The 19,602-nt window shown below is 40.1% G+C and overlaps 1 protein-coding gene across 5 annotated transcripts in view; it reads right to left on the reverse strand.

The window, feature by feature from the left end:
- Window positions 1–711, reverse strand: part of LOC131453485 (diacylglycerol kinase beta) — an 89,390-nt gene extending 88,679 nt beyond the window's left edge. For 3 of the 5 annotated variants that reach the window (XM_058622477.1, XM_058622475.1, XM_058622476.1), the window contains exon 1: window positions 410–711. The gene's annotated coding sequence lies outside the window, so the exon portion shown is untranslated. The remainder of the gene's footprint in view (window positions 1–409) is intronic. The other 2 variants (XM_058622479.1, XM_058622480.1) reach the window with 1 other exon arrangement.
- Window positions 712–19,602: the final 18,891 nt, after the last annotated feature.

Consider the following 19,602-nt stretch of genomic DNA (forward strand, 5'->3'; position numbering starts at 1 on the left):
ATAATACATCATCAGAAAATAATAAACTGATTTTTAAGAAAACTTATCCATAATAAATTATATTCTCTAATCTATAATAAATTTAAATACATAAAAAATAGATAAAGTTGCAAACTAAATGTAAGTATATTTAAATATATATATACATATATATACATATGTGTGTATATATCATGAAATATGGATGTAAACAAACAAATGGACCGCGACATAAATGTGAATTTAAGTTGCTGTGAAAATAAAGTGAACAAACACAGAAGCTTCATCAGCTCATGTTTCACAGAGTGAACGTGTGAAACTTCAGAGACACACAATTGAACATGAGAGTGAAAATATTAAATATAAATAACAACAAGAAGAAGACGAAGATGATGCCGATGATGAAGGAGACAGAAAAGTGATGACTTACCTGTGACCGTCTGCGCTCTCACTTCACTCTCTGTAACATCCATGATTATTCCTCACTGATGTCAGGCTGGTGTTGGTGGTCTGTCCTCAGTGTCTCTGTGTCTCTGTCCTCTGTGTCTCTGTCCTCTGTGTCTCAGGAGCAGCAGCAGCAGAAACAGACACAGTGAAGTGAGCTCGTCCTCTCAGCTTCACGCAGCTCGACAACTGAAGAAGAAAAGAAGAAGTGAAGCTTCAGCAGCAGCAACATCCACCTCCCTTTCTCCCTCTCTCTCTCCCTCTCTCTCTGTCTCTCTCTCTCTCATCCACCCTGAATTCATTAAGCCTTATTTTCCTTCCTCCCTCTGCTGCCTTCCCTCCCTCTCTCTCCTCTCTCCTCTCTCTCGGTCTCTCTCTGATTCTCATGTGCGCATGGTTAATGCTCTCTCCCTCTCTCTCCCTCTCTCTCTCCCTCTCTCTCTCTCTGTGTGTGTGTGTGTGTGTGTTTCCCCTGCTTTGAGTTTCCTCTCCCTCTCTGTCTCTTCTTCCTGACTCACATGTGTTTTCTTCTTAATTTCTCTCTCTGTAGAGTTCATCTCTTCTGTAACACACACAGTTCAAATATTAAATACACTGTAAAAAATAATAATAAGTTAATCGTTGACAGACTTAAATAAAAAATCCAAAATAGAGAAAACAAAGGTGCAGATGTTTGAATCAGAGTAAATTCAGCCATTCACTCACATATTCATACATCTACATCATCTATCCATAGCAGATATGATACTGTACAGGGTCTGTATCACTGGATTGGATATCGTGTAATCCTGAATTTGAATCAGCTGAATTCATGTGGGCGTGCATTTAAAGCTGCAGTACGTACATTTTTTTTGTTGATCACTGTTGCTCATGTTACACTGCGTTCCATTTACATCGGACCTCGGAAGTCGGGGCTGGGAGTTTTGCGATACATCGGTCAATCTAACACTTATACGCACAGTTTAATCAAGCTAAGGTCATAGTCCGACTAAGACAGGCAATCGGACAACTTGCAGAGTCCGAGTTTGCACGTGGAGGAGAAAATCGATTTTAGTGGCCGTGTACGTCTGACTCCGCCTCCGTAGGTGTCATTGTATCTCCCTGTAAGCAAGTGAATCAGTTTCTTGTCAACCTTTTACGTGACAGAAAAACAAACAGTGAAGCATACATGTGGTCTCTTCGTCCATCCAATTGTGTTGACATGCGCAAAACGCACTCCAGTCCGACTAAGTGTATACATGCAGGAGTAATCGGACTATGAGTCGCACTATCCAGGTGTGTTAGTCTGACTAAGTGTATACATGCAGGAGTAATCGGACTATGAGTCGCACTATCCAGGTGTGTTAGTCTGACTAAGTGTATACATGCAGGAGTAATCGGACTATGACTCGCACTATCCAGGTGTGTTAGTCTGACTAAGACTAGCTCGATTTTAACACTTAAATTATCTATTCATTTATTAAAATCTGACTTAAAATTTTTGATAAAAAACTGTGACAGAAAATGTATTTCCAAGTAAATAAAAATAAAGTTGACTAAAACAAACTTGATGAAATCTAAATAAATTAAAATTGGACGAAAAGGGAGGGAAACACACACACACAATATATGTATGTGTCAGTGTGACGTGTCGACCTATTTCTGTACAATGAATAAAAACAGCAGTGTTTTGTGTCCTTTTTTTATACCTGATTTAATTTTTTTAATTTAAGTATAATTTATTACCCAGAAAGACACAAACTGTATATGTACCTTTATAATAATATAATACACAAATGTACTCACTTAAAGGTAAAGGGACAATAATTACATATTAACCGTTCACTTTCATGGTTTTTGAGGTGAAAAAAGGCACAAATGTGTTTTTTTTTGTTTTTTTTTTATTTAATTCACTTTCTGATAGTTAAAAGAAAACACTTTGGTCATATTTTTTATAATTTCTCTAAACGTGAACCTGCAGAAACACAAATGTTTTAGATTTTCTTCACTTTCTGTTTCATGTGTTTTTGTGGCCTCGTTTCTCAGAATTCTGCGTCACTTCCTGTTGCTGTGAAGAAGTGAAAAGAATCAAGGGCATCTTCTTCTTCTTCATCATCATCATCATCCTCATCATCGTCAATGAGAGGCTTCAGACTTGTGTCAAAGAAGGAGCAACAGAAATTAAATTCACTAAAAATAAATACAAATACCATTATTTTCAGTGAATTTAATTTCTGTCATTTACCTTAAAATAAAAAACATTTAAATTCACAGAGGTTTAAAACAACAACAAATAAATGCTGTTTTTCTGAATAGAAACATTTAATGTCCTAAATAAATACAATTAAGCTCTTTTTTAAGACTTGACAAGTTACAATTTGTAACTAAAATTGCACTTTTCTTTCCTTTCTGATCTTCCTGCTACATGTTTATTTTATAAATTGCACTCCAAAAAATTGATGAGCTTTTTCTCTTTATCTTTGCCAATACTCTGAAGAAATGAAAATAAAGTGGATTTTTCTCTGTAATAAAGTACGTTTTTGTTCAGATTTTCACATCATTTATCCTAAAAATATAAATGTCAGCTGTTTGAGTTAAAGGCTTTGTTTTCATTCAAACATTTGTCAAACATATGTATATGTATACATATATATATGTATACGTATATATATATATATATATATATATATATATACATATATATATATACTGTATACATATATATATATATGTATATATATATATAAATACTTCTGTATGAAAGAATAATAAAAAAAGAAAAACAAATCAAAGCAGAAAAGTCTTGACCCAGAGCTCAGGGACAGTCCTCACCCTGTGGGAATTCAGTGGACGGACAAACTGAAAGACATTGAGGACATGAACTGGTGTCCTGCTGCTCTGGTTCTTCTGAGAGACGCTCAGGAATGTGATTTTTGTTGGACAAGGAAAACGCGATTGTCTCCAAGTTTCTACAACTTCACCAACAATGTCTGAGGTGATGAGAAGGAGGAGGAGGAGGAGAGAAGAATCTGCTGTATGACACTGATGATGATGATGTAACGGCCAGGGGTCAAAGGTCACATGACCTGGCACATTTGGCTAAAATGAAAGTTCATACAAGGAAAAAGAAAAAAAAGAAAAACGTCCCTTGGTTTCATTTGAGAAGTGGAGAATAAAAATAGCTGCACTTTTCATCAGGATATTAATATTCCATTTACACTCTAACTGTGAAGTTTACTTAAAGAGGTTTTCTGAGGGATTTATATCAATTTAAGTGTGAAAATGACTCTATTTTAGTACAAATGTAACAGGTAAAAGAAATATAGTTTGGAATATGATCCCAACATGTAGTTAAAGGTCTATCAGCAACTTCATAGGTTCAACAACACACTTGGAAGGGAAGTGTGAGATGAGGGAGATTCAGCTGCAACAACCTATTTCACCAATAAATGTTGCTAAACTTCACAAACTGTACCTTTATCATTTTAAAATAAGAGATTTAATATAATGTTGATGCTGCACTGGCTTGTAATGAAGAGACAGTATCGAAATAAAGGTTCTGTCATTCTTACTCTGTTTTAGAAAAGTTCAGTGTCTTTAAAACAAAAAAACTCTTCAGAACATGATCACCACAACAACAACAACAACAACAACAACAACAACAACCACAAAACAATGTAGATTTGTTGAAACACTCACGCTGAAGTAAAGATGATTCCGCTCTGAAGGTAAAGAACACAGATAAATGAGGAGACAATGAGACACAGGTGAAAGTAATCAGGGCGGAGCAAGTAATCACACCTGACAGGATGTGGGGAATGAAAGCAGACTACCAAAATAAGACAGGAAATAATTACAAATAAACATAGACCATAAACCATAACTCTGACACTGTATTATGAATGTTAACTCATAACTTTGGTGAGGGTGTAAGAACTATTGTTTGTTCAAACTACCTACCAACCAATCGTTTTACCTACCTACATACCTAACCACATCCTAACTACCTACTTAACTACCAACCAATCTTTTTACCTACCTACCTACCTAACCACATCCTAACTACCTACTTAACTACCAACCAATCTTTTTACCTACTTACCTACCAACCTACCGTCAAACCACCTGACCAACTTACCAACCTACAGACCAACCATCCACCTATCAACCTAGCTATCTACTTAACCACCAACCAACATTTCTACCTAGCACCTATCTATCTGTCTGTCTATCTATCTGTCTGTCTGTCTATGTGTCTGTCTGTCTGTCTCAAATTGAAGGACTGAAGGTCACCACTCAGTCACTTTCATGTGAAACCTGAAACAAAGACAAAGACGACAGATCGACCGCCACAAACTCTGGCTCCACATTTGACCTCAGGAGAAGAGTCTGCAACTGCAACTGACCTGAGAGAGAAAAACAAAAGAAGGAGAAGAAGAAGAAGAAGAAGAAGAAGAAGAAGATCCAGGTCCACGTGGATGTGAAGCACAGTCTCACTGCCTCACTTCTGTCTCACTTCCTCCTCAAACACGGTGTGTGTTTACTTTGTCACCGCAGAGCAGCAACTGTTACACTCATCTGTGTTTTTATGTCGCACACGTGGAAACAAAGCAGCGTAAGCACACACTCACACACACACACACACACACACACACACAGACTCAGCAACAATCAATACAACAACTGCAAAACAGGAAGTGGGAGACAGTGATAAATGGACAGACAAACAGATGCAGTGGCTTAAAGACCAAGAGGCAGCTGCACGAGAAGAGAGATGAGAAGCTTTTTACTCACTGATGTTTGTTTCATCTGCAACAGAACATGGAAAATTCACTTCCCCAACTGTCAGTTTGTCTCTGACTGTCTCTGTCTGTCTCTGTCTGTCTGTCTTTGTCTCTGTCTGTGGTCCAGCCTACTCGTCTGACCTCCGTTCATCTACATCAACACCTTCCTCCACAACGTATCAATCAAAGAGTTAATAAAAATCAGATATTTGGATGGATGACATTTACACAGGGTTCCCACTCCTTATTTGACATCAAATTCAAGGACTTTCCAGGTCCACTTGCCTCAAATTCAAGGACTTTAATTTACTGACACAGTTTAAGATGGGAGGACAACTTGTAAGAACTTGTCTTCATCCATGAAGGCGTCCACTTTTATTGACTTGCATCTGGACAAGTGATTGTCCTCGGGATCTCGGTCAAAGTCAGTCTTTGTCATTTGTCTTTGGTGAGACAGAGATGTTGGAATTTTCATTTCCCAGACATCACATCGTCACTAGCGCTCTCTTGTCTTAACTTTACTCGCTCATTGTTCTGCACGGAATCTCATGTCAACGGTGGAGAGAGAGAGACAGAGGACAGTGTCCACAACACTGCTAGTAATTATGTCTCCACGTTTAATATTAATATGCAGTCAATTGTTGATAAAAACATCATGTTCACTTTATCACTGAACAATGAAAACGAATAAATCAGTAGTATAGACTTAATCTGGTGAAACAATGTCATTTCACTTCCTCATTAATCATAATCTGGAGCTAACACACTCTGGTGAAATCATCCCAGATGGCCGACTTGTGGGTGGATGTGGGAGCTGCTGGGATGCAGAGGAGGACGAGGAGGAGGAGGAGGAGGAGGCGCTGAAGGACACTAATATGATGAAGGACGTCTTTGATCCTGCGAGGTAAATCCCTCTCTGATGAAGCCACTGAGCCACTCCACTGTTCACAGGCTGCTGACTCTTAATGAGACCACAGAAAACACAGAAAACACGAGACGTGGTCCACAGGCCCAGGTGAGCTGAAGATGAAGAAACAATCTGTCGCTTCTTCTTCAAATGGAGACAACACATAAATCAACACAAAAATAATACAATCATAAATAAACAAAATACAGAATAATTCAAAATAACAATAATTAGAATTACACTCGCTAATAAATCGAGTACAATTTAAAGCCATATCTGTAAAACCTAATATCATTTTCAAATGGTAGATCATTAATAATTTCCAGGACTTTTTTTGGTTAATTTTTACTTAAGTTTGGTTAAGTTCAAATGTGTTATTTTGTGACTCTGCTGTTTGAAAACCTTTGGTCAGATTTATACACCTGTAAAAAGTTGTTTAATGGTTTAATTACACAGTGGAGGTGGTGGAGACCAAACACGGAGCTAAAACAGAGAAAAATCACCATAAACTCCAGGTTAATTATGTTTAATGAAGAAACTGTTTGATTAAACCTTCAGCACTGAGCCTGAAGGAGTCATGTGTGCTGATCAAAATCAAAAACCCAGTAGGATGAGACATTAATCCACTTCTCTTCTCTCCCTCTTTATCATCTCTCCTCTCCTCCTCCTCCTCCTCCTCCTCCTCTGTGATTGAACGTATGAGATTTTCACTACAGCTGTTCCTAGTACAGACGTGTGACCTCATTGTGCTGACGTCAGCCTGTGAATTATTCAGAGACTCACTTCAATTATTTAATCTTTAATTCAAAAGAGGCAAGGAAAAATGCAAAAAATTGGATTTAAAATATTCAGGTGTGGCTACACACACAATAACAGCCGATTACACGTGGTTATAACACAGAATATTTGTATAATTGTAAGACATTTGGTTGTAATTTTCACATTATTAACATTAAATTACACATATATGTAAGTACACGTCGTTCCATATCAAAACAAACACTTTTACTTCTGTCAAATATCTTCTAATGCTCACTTTTTTGCCACTTTTTTTGGTCCGGCCCCCTCCTGACCAAACTAGACGCCCTTTGGTCCCCAGGTCATTTGAGTTTGACACCCCTGCTGTAGCGACTGTGCAAATGTAATGTTTCCCATGGTTTTTCAATTAAATTCTAATTTTTTTTTTCCTTTGAGACCCGAGTGGGAGACGGAGGTGGAGAACATTGGGAACTATTCTGCCTGACGACACACTGGAAACACCTGAGGTGTGTTTTACCTCAGGGTTTTCTCACCTCTGTTCGCCTCACCTTCTCCTGAAGGTGTGCAGGTCAGAGCGGCGGGGGTGTCCTTAATGTGAAAATGAAGTGAGACAAGCAGACGGAGGACATCTGGACGGAGTGGGGACGGAGTGGGGACGGCAGTGGCGGCAGACTGCTGGACGACAGAGAGAGAGATCAGTGCTCCCACATGGAAATGTCACCGGGACCTTTGTGTGTTGGCGAGGATTTGACATTCAAATCAGTCATTTGACATTTTTCCAAACAACGTTCCACCAGTGTGTAAGGACACACAATTACACTGTCTGTCCACACACACACACACACACACACTAACAACACACACACACACTGACTTCCATTCAATTAAACAGACTAAACAAAGCCTTATCACTAACCTGAACCATAAACAGTTATTGACTAACCCTAACTTTAACTATAACCACAATTCAAATCTTAGCTCTAAACTTTAACCAGTTCTTCAGAAATTAGGTTCTGCCTCATCAGGACCAGGTTTTGGTCTCCATGAGGACTACTAGTCCAGACCAGTCAGTGTTTATGGCAGGAAAGGTTTGTTTACGCCGCCATGTGTCACCACCAGTGCTGGTTTCGCGCTGTAAGAGTTCACTGCGACACTTATACTGCCCCCTGGTGGTTTCCATGAGTATGGAAACAGCCAGCGTTGACAGTATTCCAGACCGGCAGCATTATCTTTAACTTTCTAATAAAATTGCCCTCATATTTGCGTATTAAATATGTTTTCATTTGAACATTCCACCTGATTTTTAAATGAACAAAATACATTATCTGTAGTATTTCTATACACATATTTGGTAACTTGCAAAATAAACAAACAAAAAAGTGTTATAAAATGTTAAAACATTTGGTTTAATTTGCCACAATTTAGCTTGTGACAACTAATAAACTATTTTAGATGTCCAGTCCACATTTGATTAATTGATACTATTATAACTAAAGTATTACTAATGACTTCATTAATTGTTTGTTTTTTTGTGTACTTTCTGCAGATATAGCAACAATCCAAATACAAAATAGTAGCAGAACTTGAAGTAGTAATTGGGGCAGAAGGTGAAATTCAATATAATTTTTCATATTTTATATTATTAAAACTCTCTGTATTAAATCATGTTATTGTTAATTTAATATTATCAAAAATAAAATAAAATTCAAATAAAATGAGACAATTAGAGCATTTTATTCCATGTAAATTAAAGAAGGTTTGTTCAGGTATGAATGAAAAATATATTAAATTCAACTTATTACATTTAATTGTCACAAAGTTTCCTCTCAGTTGGAGTGCAGTAACATTGTTCAATAATGTATAGCCATTTCCAGCAGATGAGGAGGTTTCATCCTTGACCTCACGGTGACCCCTCTCTCAGCTAACACATTTTAATATCATCAACATAAATCACATTTTCCAGAAACAACAATAATGATGATGATGATGATGATGATGATGAGTAACATTAGTGAAACACCCTTTTTCCCTCACATCAGACTTGACACATAAAGGCTGAGCCATGAGAGGGAAAAACAGTGAAGACATGATGGGAAATGAGTGAATTAGTGAATCCCTAGCTGAACAGTCATCTGATTATGTCGTACGTGTTTATTCAGGATCATTTTTGTTTCCGCTGCTGCTGCTGGTTATTGTGGATGTTCTGGGAGTGCCTCACACCATAATGTTCTCCTCCTCCATCAACCAGCAGCAGCGCTTTTAACTTCTCTGACAGGCTTGAGTTTTAACCAATTACAGTATTGTGCTTGCACTGAAATATGATCCTGCCGGCACCACTGCGATGATACATTAGTACATATTATTCCAGAATTTAGCTTTTTACCAAACAAACATCAAATCAAGGTAGTAAAAGGACACTGTAGTACTATAAACACGTCAGAACTGATTCAGAACTGTCTTGTCTAAACTTTTAACTAGATTTAATTGTTGTATTTATCTCTTCTGTCTCTACCTCACCTTCCTTTTGTCTTTTCTGTCCCCTTCGTCTCCTCTGTTTTTCCTTTCACCACAACCTGTCTAGGCACATCTTTGAGTCTGGTTCTGTCAGATGGAGTGGAATGGAGTTTTTTCTCTCATTGTGGGAACTGTTGTTTTTTCTCTTCTCTCCATAATACTGTAAAGGTTTTTGTCTTACTATGTACAGAGCTTGGGAGAAGGATCAATTGCACTCTCAGTACACTATAACCAAGACCATCGCTCAAAACATGTCTTTTCGAATTTGCAGTTTTGAAGTTATGTTTTTCCAGACAGTTTTCTGTATCCATTGGTCAACGATAAGAACTCTTACTGTATTAATGTTCTTCTTTCCCAACTCACTCAGTGGCATATTACCAAGGTTCTCTCTCCCAGTTAAGAGTTTTCCCTTTTTAATGTGGAAGAACATCTCCTAATAAACCACATCTTCTCCAACAAAGTGGATTTGAATTACTGTCATATCTGGATATTACTAACAGTGTCTTAAAAAGATAAAATTCATAACTTTCATGCCAGGAGATCCAATCTCTCTCCAATTCCACATCTTAAATTATGACATTAGCCTCCAGTTCCCATTTTATTTTAGTATCCAATGTGTTGTCTCTCAAATCCCTACAAATTATTTAACACAGACATGATATTATTTTACTCAAGGCAAAATAACAATAAAATGGGATGAGATGAATTGCACATAAATTTAACCAAAACAGAAAAAGGAAATAGTAACTCATGGCGATTTTCTACTATAAAGTTGTAGCTCAAAAATATCCCGCCAACCCAACCATTAATAACTAGAATTAAGGTGCTTTCTGTAAATAACAATTAAATGTACATGGACCGACCCTGGGACAGAGACAAAAGACAACCTCAGGAAATGAAACTTGAACCAAGAGACCTCGGCTGCTCTGTCGCTCCTTCCGGTTCAGTGAGTGTATATTTTTGGAAAATTTGCGTGCTATAGCTTTGTCTTTGAAGGGAAATCGTCATGGAGACACAACAGCAAAACAAACTCATAATGGAATCAGATGTTCCCAAAGCGAGGTCTATTGATAGACCCGCTGTCGGGGACATATCTGGGATGAACTGGTGTGTTTTCCTTCCTTCAACCTTTTCATCTCAGCCCCTCCGCGTTTTTTTCTTACGTAACTCAATGTGCGCTTCTCCAGAGCGTCACCAGAGCTGTATTACATGGTAGTTTCCGAAATCTATTCTTGGACATATATATACAGTGTGGTTTGTTTGGAGAGCCTGGTTGCGTCATAGAATTTGAGATCCCAGTGAGAGTGTGCTGACTTTGAGCTGAGAACATGAAGAGGCTCATAACTTTTCAACCCGACTCAAGTCAAACCCGACTCAAGTCAAACCTGAAAAGATGCAGAACATCTTTGAGAAACGCTGGAGATTTTCCATCTTAAGACAGAGAGGTATCATTTTTTTAATGCTAATGTTTGGTGGGTACAAGGTGATGTGCCTCTTATGGAGCATGATCATTCCAGGGCTTTTATAGTGTAGTTCCGAACATAACATTCAACTTGTCCTGAACACACACACATGCCAGGTGCAGGTGCACAGGTCAGCACTTATCTGCACCCAGGAAGCATTGGGGGATTGGGTGCCTTTCTCAGGGGCACCCCAGGCCTTGGTCGGTCCCTGCATTGAACCAGCAACCTTCCGGTTCTGAGCCCAATTCCTTTCCTTTTGGCCATGGGCTGCCAATAACTGTTCTTGTGAAGCCTCAAGATTCCTGTTTTGGTTTTTGAAACCTGCAACCACGAACCGATTGGACTCTAGCCCCTATTCCACCACAGGAACTTTTCTCATTTACCCGGGAACTTTGGTGCAAGTTACCCTTCCCTCAACCACAAACTTTCACCCAAACAAGTAACTATTAGAACACATTTTGGTGGAACACAATTGCAGATGCAATCCAACTTTAAACAAGAAGACGATGAAAGAAGGACAAGCAGACGGACGACGAGGTCAAACCCTGTGAGGATGAGGTTCAAATGGTTGACCGAGTGCCAAGAAAATATCAACGTTGTCAGACTCTTCTCTCAAGCAATTTGTTTTTATAAATGAAAGGTGCAGACATCAGTCATTTTAATGAGAAAACTAGTTAAATATAATAAAATCCATCACCTGTTTTTGGAGTTAATTGCCCTGGTATCTGGGAACCAGCCCATGCTGCTATGAGTGTCTTTTTTATGTGACAGGGGTCAGAGTCAGCTCGACACTTGTCTACCAAGTTGCATCCATTGCTCTGGCTGATGCTAGAGACAGGGATGTGTATTGACTTTGCATGTAATTTGGTCATATGACAGATTTTCATTGATTCTCTTGACAAACTGTCGACTCGTGGTCTTAAACAACAAGCGTAACAAGACAGTTACGCTCTGTCTCAACACACACACACACACACACACACAGAGTAAAGGTCAACGAGGAAATGTGTCTCAGCTTGTGCCGTCACTCCGGCCTGAACCGAGGAAGAGGAAGAAGCTGAGAGAGAACAAGATGAGAACACAGCAGCTCCTGACCTGCACTGTTTGCCTGCAGGGAGACGCGATGGATGCCAGTGAGACACAAGGTCAAGCGACACAGGATGGACTCGCTCGCGGCCGCAGGGAGGAGTGAAGTGATGAATGTTTCCACTGCTAGGAGAGACTTTGAGAGCTCTTATTGTGAAATTACATTGGACCAAAGTAGCTATTTATCAGCTCCAACTCTAAAGGGCTGCGATGGGAACCCGAAAACCAGGTTGTTCTTCTTCTAATTTGTAATAATAATACATTTTACGTATATAGCACTTTTCACTAACTCAAAGAGAGAAGATGTGCAAATAATTTTAAACCATTACATTTTAATAGAGCTTTTGAAATGGTGAGTTTTGAGGAGTGTTAAAATTGTTAACTGTTAAAATAAGGGAAATCGCTGTCACCTAATCTCTACTTTACATTTTCATGGCTGGAATGTAATGGGCATTTGTTTCTATTTAAAAGTGATGCAGAGCTGCTTTAAATTCAATTAGATCGTGAGGATTATGAATCCTGGTGGTGTGGTAATGAGGTCACATTTTTAGTTTCTCACATTGTTCTGTTCAGAACAGAGGTTATGAATGTGAGAAGCAGAATTTTGTAATTAATGTGAAATGGGATTGGTAATGGAACTGCAGAACAGGAGTGATGCGCGCAGCAGGGTTCTGGACTGGCTGACGTTTGTGAAGTGACTTGCGTGGAAGAGCAAATTGCGGGGAATTACATGAATCTAATCAAGAAGTAACAAGGAACAGTGGTACTGCTGGTTCTGGTTCTGTTAACCGCAGAACCTTGGTCCTTTCTGGTGAACCAGCTCACGTTCACACCAGTTTAAGAGGAACCAAAGTGGAAAGACGTTACTCTGGCGTAAGCAAACTTAACACCGGCAAAATCTCCATAGCCAATTTTCTGGGAGCTATGCTGATGTGAAAGGCCTAAAAGAGAATTGTGTGGAAAAGTAAATGTGGGTTTATTGGAGATGTAGAGCTGGGTCTCATCAGCGTAGCAGGGGAAATGGACATTGGACTCTTCGCCCATGTCTTTATTGGTAAACACTGAAATTTGCATGGAAACTAGCGTAAGCCAACTGTTCTGGCCTACATTTGTTTGATAAATAAGGGCCAATACATGTAGTGACATCAATGAGATTCATGCGTTTGAAAGTGCAGTTTTGTGAGAATCAGCTCCGAATTAACGTCTTCAAACAGGTAAACTTCAGCATCATGTTTCGTCGTCTAGGTTTTGTAGCCGGCAGATGTTGTTTCAAAAGTGCTGTATCAGTCCTGATGAAATACTGAGAAACAGTGGAGCTCAGTCAGCAGGGAGGGAGGCACTTATTTCTTCTCTTGTGTTTCCTTTCGCAGGCAGCTGGGATAGGTGGCACAAATGGAGCAGTTTAATTAAAAACTGCTGAGACACAGCGATCTTGGAGGACGACTTGGCAGCCGCCGACACGTCTTCCCGTTCCTATGGTGTGTAGGCTGCAGCACACTATGGTGCGACTAATTCACTCACAGAAAAGCAACAACATGAACCCAATTATACCGACATTACAGGGAGTCGAGATTCTCTCCCAGTGTCTGCTGCAGTGTCATCTCTTCTCTCATTGTTACACTTGTGACAAGGACTGAATCTTTCCAGCAGGTTTTTACTCACAGCCTGAGACAAACGGGGCAACAGCAGATTATTTTATTATAATATTTACCAATATGGTTTAGGGTAAGGGTTAGTTCTTTATCATGTTACTGTCATGACCCCTGGGTTACACCTGGTGCCTTTGATTGGACCTTGGCTTGTTATCCAGGCCATCACCCCCTCATAAGGTCCATGTCTGGTTGCGGTGTGAGGGCCTGCGTGCCTCAATGACCCCGAGAGCTATACCAGCCGGAGTGCATCATTGCACTCCTGGCAGGGTCACCCATGCTGGACAGGTCAAGCGGTAGAGGCCAGACAAAATGTGGACCGCCTCACCCCCGAGGTAAAAGGGTTTTAGCGTGTCGGTACGCTGTGAGATGGCAGCCCCACCAACCGACTATTCTGCGGAGGGCTAACCCACCCAGGAGGAACCCCTTTTGTTACGAAACTGACCAGAGAAATAAGCCGGACTGCCCAACATGGGGAACCTAAAACCAGAGATTATCCGCCGAAGAGCCCTGGCAGCATCAGCTCTGCAGTCCCTCTGGAAACCACTCTGGCGGCACCAGACCATCTCATGCAAGACAAAGCTATGGATCTACAACTCGGCGATACTCTCTTTCCTGCTTTACGGCTTGGAAACATGGCCCTTACACAAGTCTCTGGCCACAAGACTAGATGGTTTTGATAGCAGGGCTCTCAGAACCATCGAGAACATCAGGTGGCCCCAGCGGGTTTCCAACGAAACGCTTAGAGCCCGCACGCGCCAGCTCAGAGAAAAGGCTATCGCCATCTTCAGTCGTCAGCTGCAGACAAATGGACTTGCCTTCAGCTTGTTTTTGGTTTTCTGTTTTCCTTTTCTTGAGTTGTTTTGTCTTGTAGTTCTGCCGAAAGGAAATAAGGTGCAGAGTTGTACCTTTAAGGATGTCTAAAGCCATGTTTCCATCATGGTACAGCTTGATTTGACATGGTAAAGTCCTCGGTCAAGCCTGCGTTTCGACTGAGAACACTACCTTGTCACAAAGGCAAGAGTGCACAATGTCTGTGAAGCTGTTGAACTACACTAGGTTAGAAATCCTGCATAGTTCTGCTTTGAACTGCAGGATTTGAAACGGCAGACTCACAGAGCGGAGGGTGACGTCACCGTGGGTCGACGCTCAGCCAGCGCTAACGCTCACATGTTTGTTGTGGCAACACAGGAACGAAGCAGTGGCAGTGACGAATGTTAACATTCCCCGTCCAGCATTACTACACTGCAGACTGAGTTCACTGCCTGCTCTGGACCAAAAACCTGCCCTCCAGATCTCAGTCCATGTCAAATTAAACTTTCCTCCTCACGCAGAGCAGTTTTCAGGTCATTTCACATTTAAAAAGAAATCACACTCAATGAATGAAAGACGAGAAACTCGAGTCGTTTCTGTGAGTTTTATAAGCCCAAGCTTTTTTACCCGTCTGAAGGCAACAGAAGGTGTTTTACTGCCATCCGCTCGTCTCTTCATTAGAATTCAGCAGCAGGCTGCAGCTGCACGCAGAGCGCAGAGAGAGAGGAATGATGAAACCACGGCTAAAAATAGCCTCCTCCCAGGATCCCCCCTCATACGGCCGTGTAAACACTCACAGAGCCAGCGACAGAGGCCTCTGCATGTGTGTGTGTGTGTGTGAGACACACTGCAGTCTTCCTTCGTCAGCCCCCCCCCCCCACTCCTCCGTCCCCCCCCGTCCTCGTCATAAACCACTGTTTGGTTTGGCTGATGTGCATCATCGAGCTGCTGCTGTACAATTAAAGCCATCTGTGGGTCTTTCGCTTGAACGTAAACACGTCTCTACCTGAAGCAGTTGCCTCGATAATGTCCAAAGCTTTTAAAATAGTCACCTTTTATTATTTATTTTTAAAAATGAAGTCGATTTAAGAAGAAGTAATTGTTGTTTAAAGAGACAGGCGTCGTTATCGCGCGGCTCTGTTATAACACACGTTTTTTATGCTCTGTACACACACACACACACACACAGAGACAGCAGTGTGGGGACGTGCTAACATGCTACTGCTAACAGTCAGTTCGGCTGCTGTTGATTAAGAGAGCAGGATTAGCTCCATATTGATTTTTCAACATGAGGGAAAATCTGATTTTAGATCTTTAAATAAAGACTCACCGCATACAATCGACATGAACTTAAGTCTGTGGCATCGTAAGATCACGTTTGACTCTTCATCTCCCACAGGAACAGTCTTTTACAGTGTTTTACAACTGAAAACAGAAGTTTGCCACTCACTCACTCTCACACACCAAAGTCCATAGAGAAAAGCAGCGTTTTTAGCTCACAGGGACACAGGAGCTGCTGGTCTACTGCTGCCTCGTGTGGTCAGCTTGTGTCACTGAGGTCAATCTAAAGACATCAAAGTCACAAAATAAGACATTTAAATTTACTGATGGAGGCAGTGGATCAACGACTCCTGATTTTCTCTATGGACTTTGGTGCGAGACACAAACTCCAGTCTCCACCCATAAAAGGCTGTCCACACGAGACACTATATACAACCACACTTCAAAAACACCCAAACTATCCCTGTAAAATATCTATTTCATTCTGTTCTATTTCATCCAGACGACTGGTGCAGGAGCTGCAGCCGCTCACGAGACGGTGCAGGTGACCCCTGAAGGTCGTGTTATTAGTGTGAGAATTAGACTCGTCCACACAGCTGCACTTTAAACAGGCGGTAAAATTTATTTATGAAGCAGCGTGACGTTAAAGATAAACACATGTTCACATCCACTCCACGTCGTGACCTCGTTTTCAAAAAACCTGAATCTTTTCTGCGACGCAGCAGCAACAACAGCCTCTGTGTGTGTGTGTGTGTGTGTGTGTGTGTGAGAGTGTGTGTGTGTTGTTGTTTTTTTCTTTCACATCCACGATGGATCAGAGATCACAGTGAAAAGTGAGGGAGATGGTTTCCATGGCAATACTGTTTCCTTTTCCCCTTCTACTCCAGTTTGACGTCATAACAGGCTCCCTGTTAAACCTGTGTGTGTCTGTGTTTGTGTGTGTATCTGTGTGCGTCTTACGTCACCTTTTCTTTTCTTTTCTTGTCAGGACCAGGCGTCCTCATGGAGACCAAAACCTGGTCCTAATGAGGCGGAAAGTGCTTGTGTGAGTGAGTGAATGGATGATCATGAATGATGGAGAATCCATATTCATTGTAAAAGTGAAGAGCGTGTGTGTGAGTCATGTATTAACAGCTGAGGAAAAACCTCTACATTCACCTGTTTCTTTGTATTTTACATTTACTTTATATTATTGTTGTCATATTTTTTAAGAATCCACCTTTACTGTCCTTTAAATATGAAATCATATTAGACAGCTCATGTCTCTGTTGTGATGCACATCAATCAGCTGCTGCATGTGATGTGTTTTTATAAACTGTAGTTTATGAGCTGTGGTTTAGTTTAGTGCTGTACGCCACCTTGTGGTGAAAACATAGACACATGAGGAAAAGCAGACTGAAAAATGGAGATTTAAGATTCTTCGACTGAAATGTTTTATTGTGTATTTTCCACACGTGTAATATAATATCTTGACTCCATTTTTAGCATTTTTGAGTCTCTCACACACACACACACGCACACACATTTAAGATCTGGCTTCTCGTTGGCTGTACCACAACATGATGCTTTTGTCACGTCCAAATTTAGGCCCCAGCAGGTTTGAATGTGTGGTGCCAGATGTCACCACAGGTGTGTGTGTGTATGTGTGAGTGCGTGTGTGTGTGTGTGTGTGTGTGTGGCAGAGGGCCACGTCACAGGGTCACTAATTCGGTGCAGGAGGTCGAATCAGAGGACGAGAGGGTGACGAGAGACTGAGGGCAAATGTATCTGTTGGTTAAAAGCTTTACATATACATATATATATATATATATATATATATATATATATACATATATATAAATATACATACACAAACATATACATATACATATACATATACATAAACTGTATTTGTAAATGTAAATGTATTTTTATAGCTGTACTTTTATTAACTTTTATTCAATTAAATTCCTCTCCACACAGCATGTCATTTCACCATCACTCACTGAATAATCCATTAAGTTTATTGTCACTTCGACACATTTCCAGGAAAACTACTCACATGATTAATGGGTATTAATCCCATGAACACTGGTGTAAAACTTCAGGACTGTGCTGCTACAGGAGAGTTTTCTAAAAATAAAAACAAAACACTTTCTGTAATTTTTAACCCTGTTCTGTTCTGTTCCTCTCCTCTCCTCTCCTCTCAGTCCACCTCTCCTCTCCTCCTTCTGTCCATTGTTGCCATACAAGGTAACTGTTGCAGCCAGAAAGGACATTCTTTCCCCCTGGATTAACGCAGTAACTCTCAGGCGCAGAGACAAATCACATCCACACAGTTAAAAATAACCCGTGGAAACGTCCCAAGGCTCGGGAGACGGCGTCCAGCAGCAGAAATGTTTATGACCAAAGCTCCTGAAATGTTAAAAAGAAACTACAAATAATCATGAAAGATGTGATGATGAAACATGTTTAAATATGGTTAAGGTCTCATCCACAGCATATTTACATACTGATGTTATTTTTTGAACATTTGTGTATCATTTTTTTCATTTATTTTTTTCTGCGTTTAGAAAATAGTATTAATGTGAGTGCATTTTTAGTCATTTAGTTAGTTGGTGATGTGATTAATTACAAATGTGGGTCCCAACAAACAAACAAAAAAACTGTCCATTGAAAAAAATACACAAAAAATATCTGAAATGCAGCTCTTTAAAGTCTCCACAAGAGGGAGCTCACTGGCTCAGTGTGATGTCTACCTTCAGTCTCTTTCTGTCTCTGTGATAAACAAAGAGGTGTGAGAGGTGAATAGCAGCATCGGGCAGAACATGCTCGCTGAATTCTCTTTGTGTTGTTCCATTGAGCCGCGTGTCAGCAGTAACAGCAGCTGACTCGTTCCACTCTCTGGCTGTTAAAATCCTGCTGAGTCATCGCAAGCAGGACCAAACCTTTGTCTACAGATTTAGCGGATTCCTCTGACGTTGCTGCTGCTTTCCTGTCACACATACACACACACAGCCTAACTTTTAACCCCTTAACCTTTAACCGCCTAACCTAAACTCAATTCTAAACCTAATCCTAAAAGCAGGTCTTAACCTTCAAAAAAACCTTCAAAGTTGTGAAGATCAACCAAAATGTCCACTCCAAGTCAAAATGTCTTCACCAAGTCAAAACTTCCTCACAAAGTAGGTATGAATCAAAATATGTCCTCACAAAGTAAAAATGTTCTTACAAAGTAGGTATAAATCAAAATATGTTCTCACAAAGACGTTCTGACAAAGTAGGTATAAATCAAAATATGTCCTCACAAAGTCATAATGTCCTCACAAAATAGGTATAAACTGAAAATGTCCCCACAAAGTGAGAAAGTCCTCACTAAATAGGTATCACTCAAAATGTCCTCACAAAGTCAAAACGTCCTCACAAAGAAGGTATGAATCAAAATATGTCCCCACAAAGTCATAATGTCCTCACAAAGTCAATATGTCCTCACAAAGTAGGTAGAATCAAAATATGTCCTAACAAAGTCAATATGTCCTCACAAAGTAGGTAGAATCAAAATATGTCCTCACAAAGTCAATATGTCCTCACAAAGTAGGTGAGAATCAAAATATGTCCTCACAAAGTCAATATGTCCTCACAAAGCAGGTATGAATCAAAATATATGTCCCTACAACCTACTATAGACATGTACGAACACACACACACACACACACATCTTTGTACAGTTCCTTAGTAAGGCCCTATATGGTTGTAATGCATTCCCTGGCTCCTTACCTGAAACTGAACCATCACAACTAAGTGGCACAAATTAACCCTTAAAACCAGTTCTTAACCCTGAAAAAGTCCTTGAAAATCTTTGTTTAAATGTTTTTTGGGGGGATTCTTACAAATATTTAAGTACATAGAGAACTCTTTTAAAGCTCCTCTTCAGGACCTCTATTGCCATCTTGAGGACTTCTGAG

The sequence above is a fragment of the Solea solea genome, chromosome 2 (genome assembly GCF_958295425.1).
Source record: "Solea solea chromosome 2, fSolSol10.1, whole genome shotgun sequence".
Classification (NCBI taxonomy): Eukaryota; Metazoa; Chordata; class Actinopteri; order Pleuronectiformes; family Soleidae; genus Solea; species Solea solea.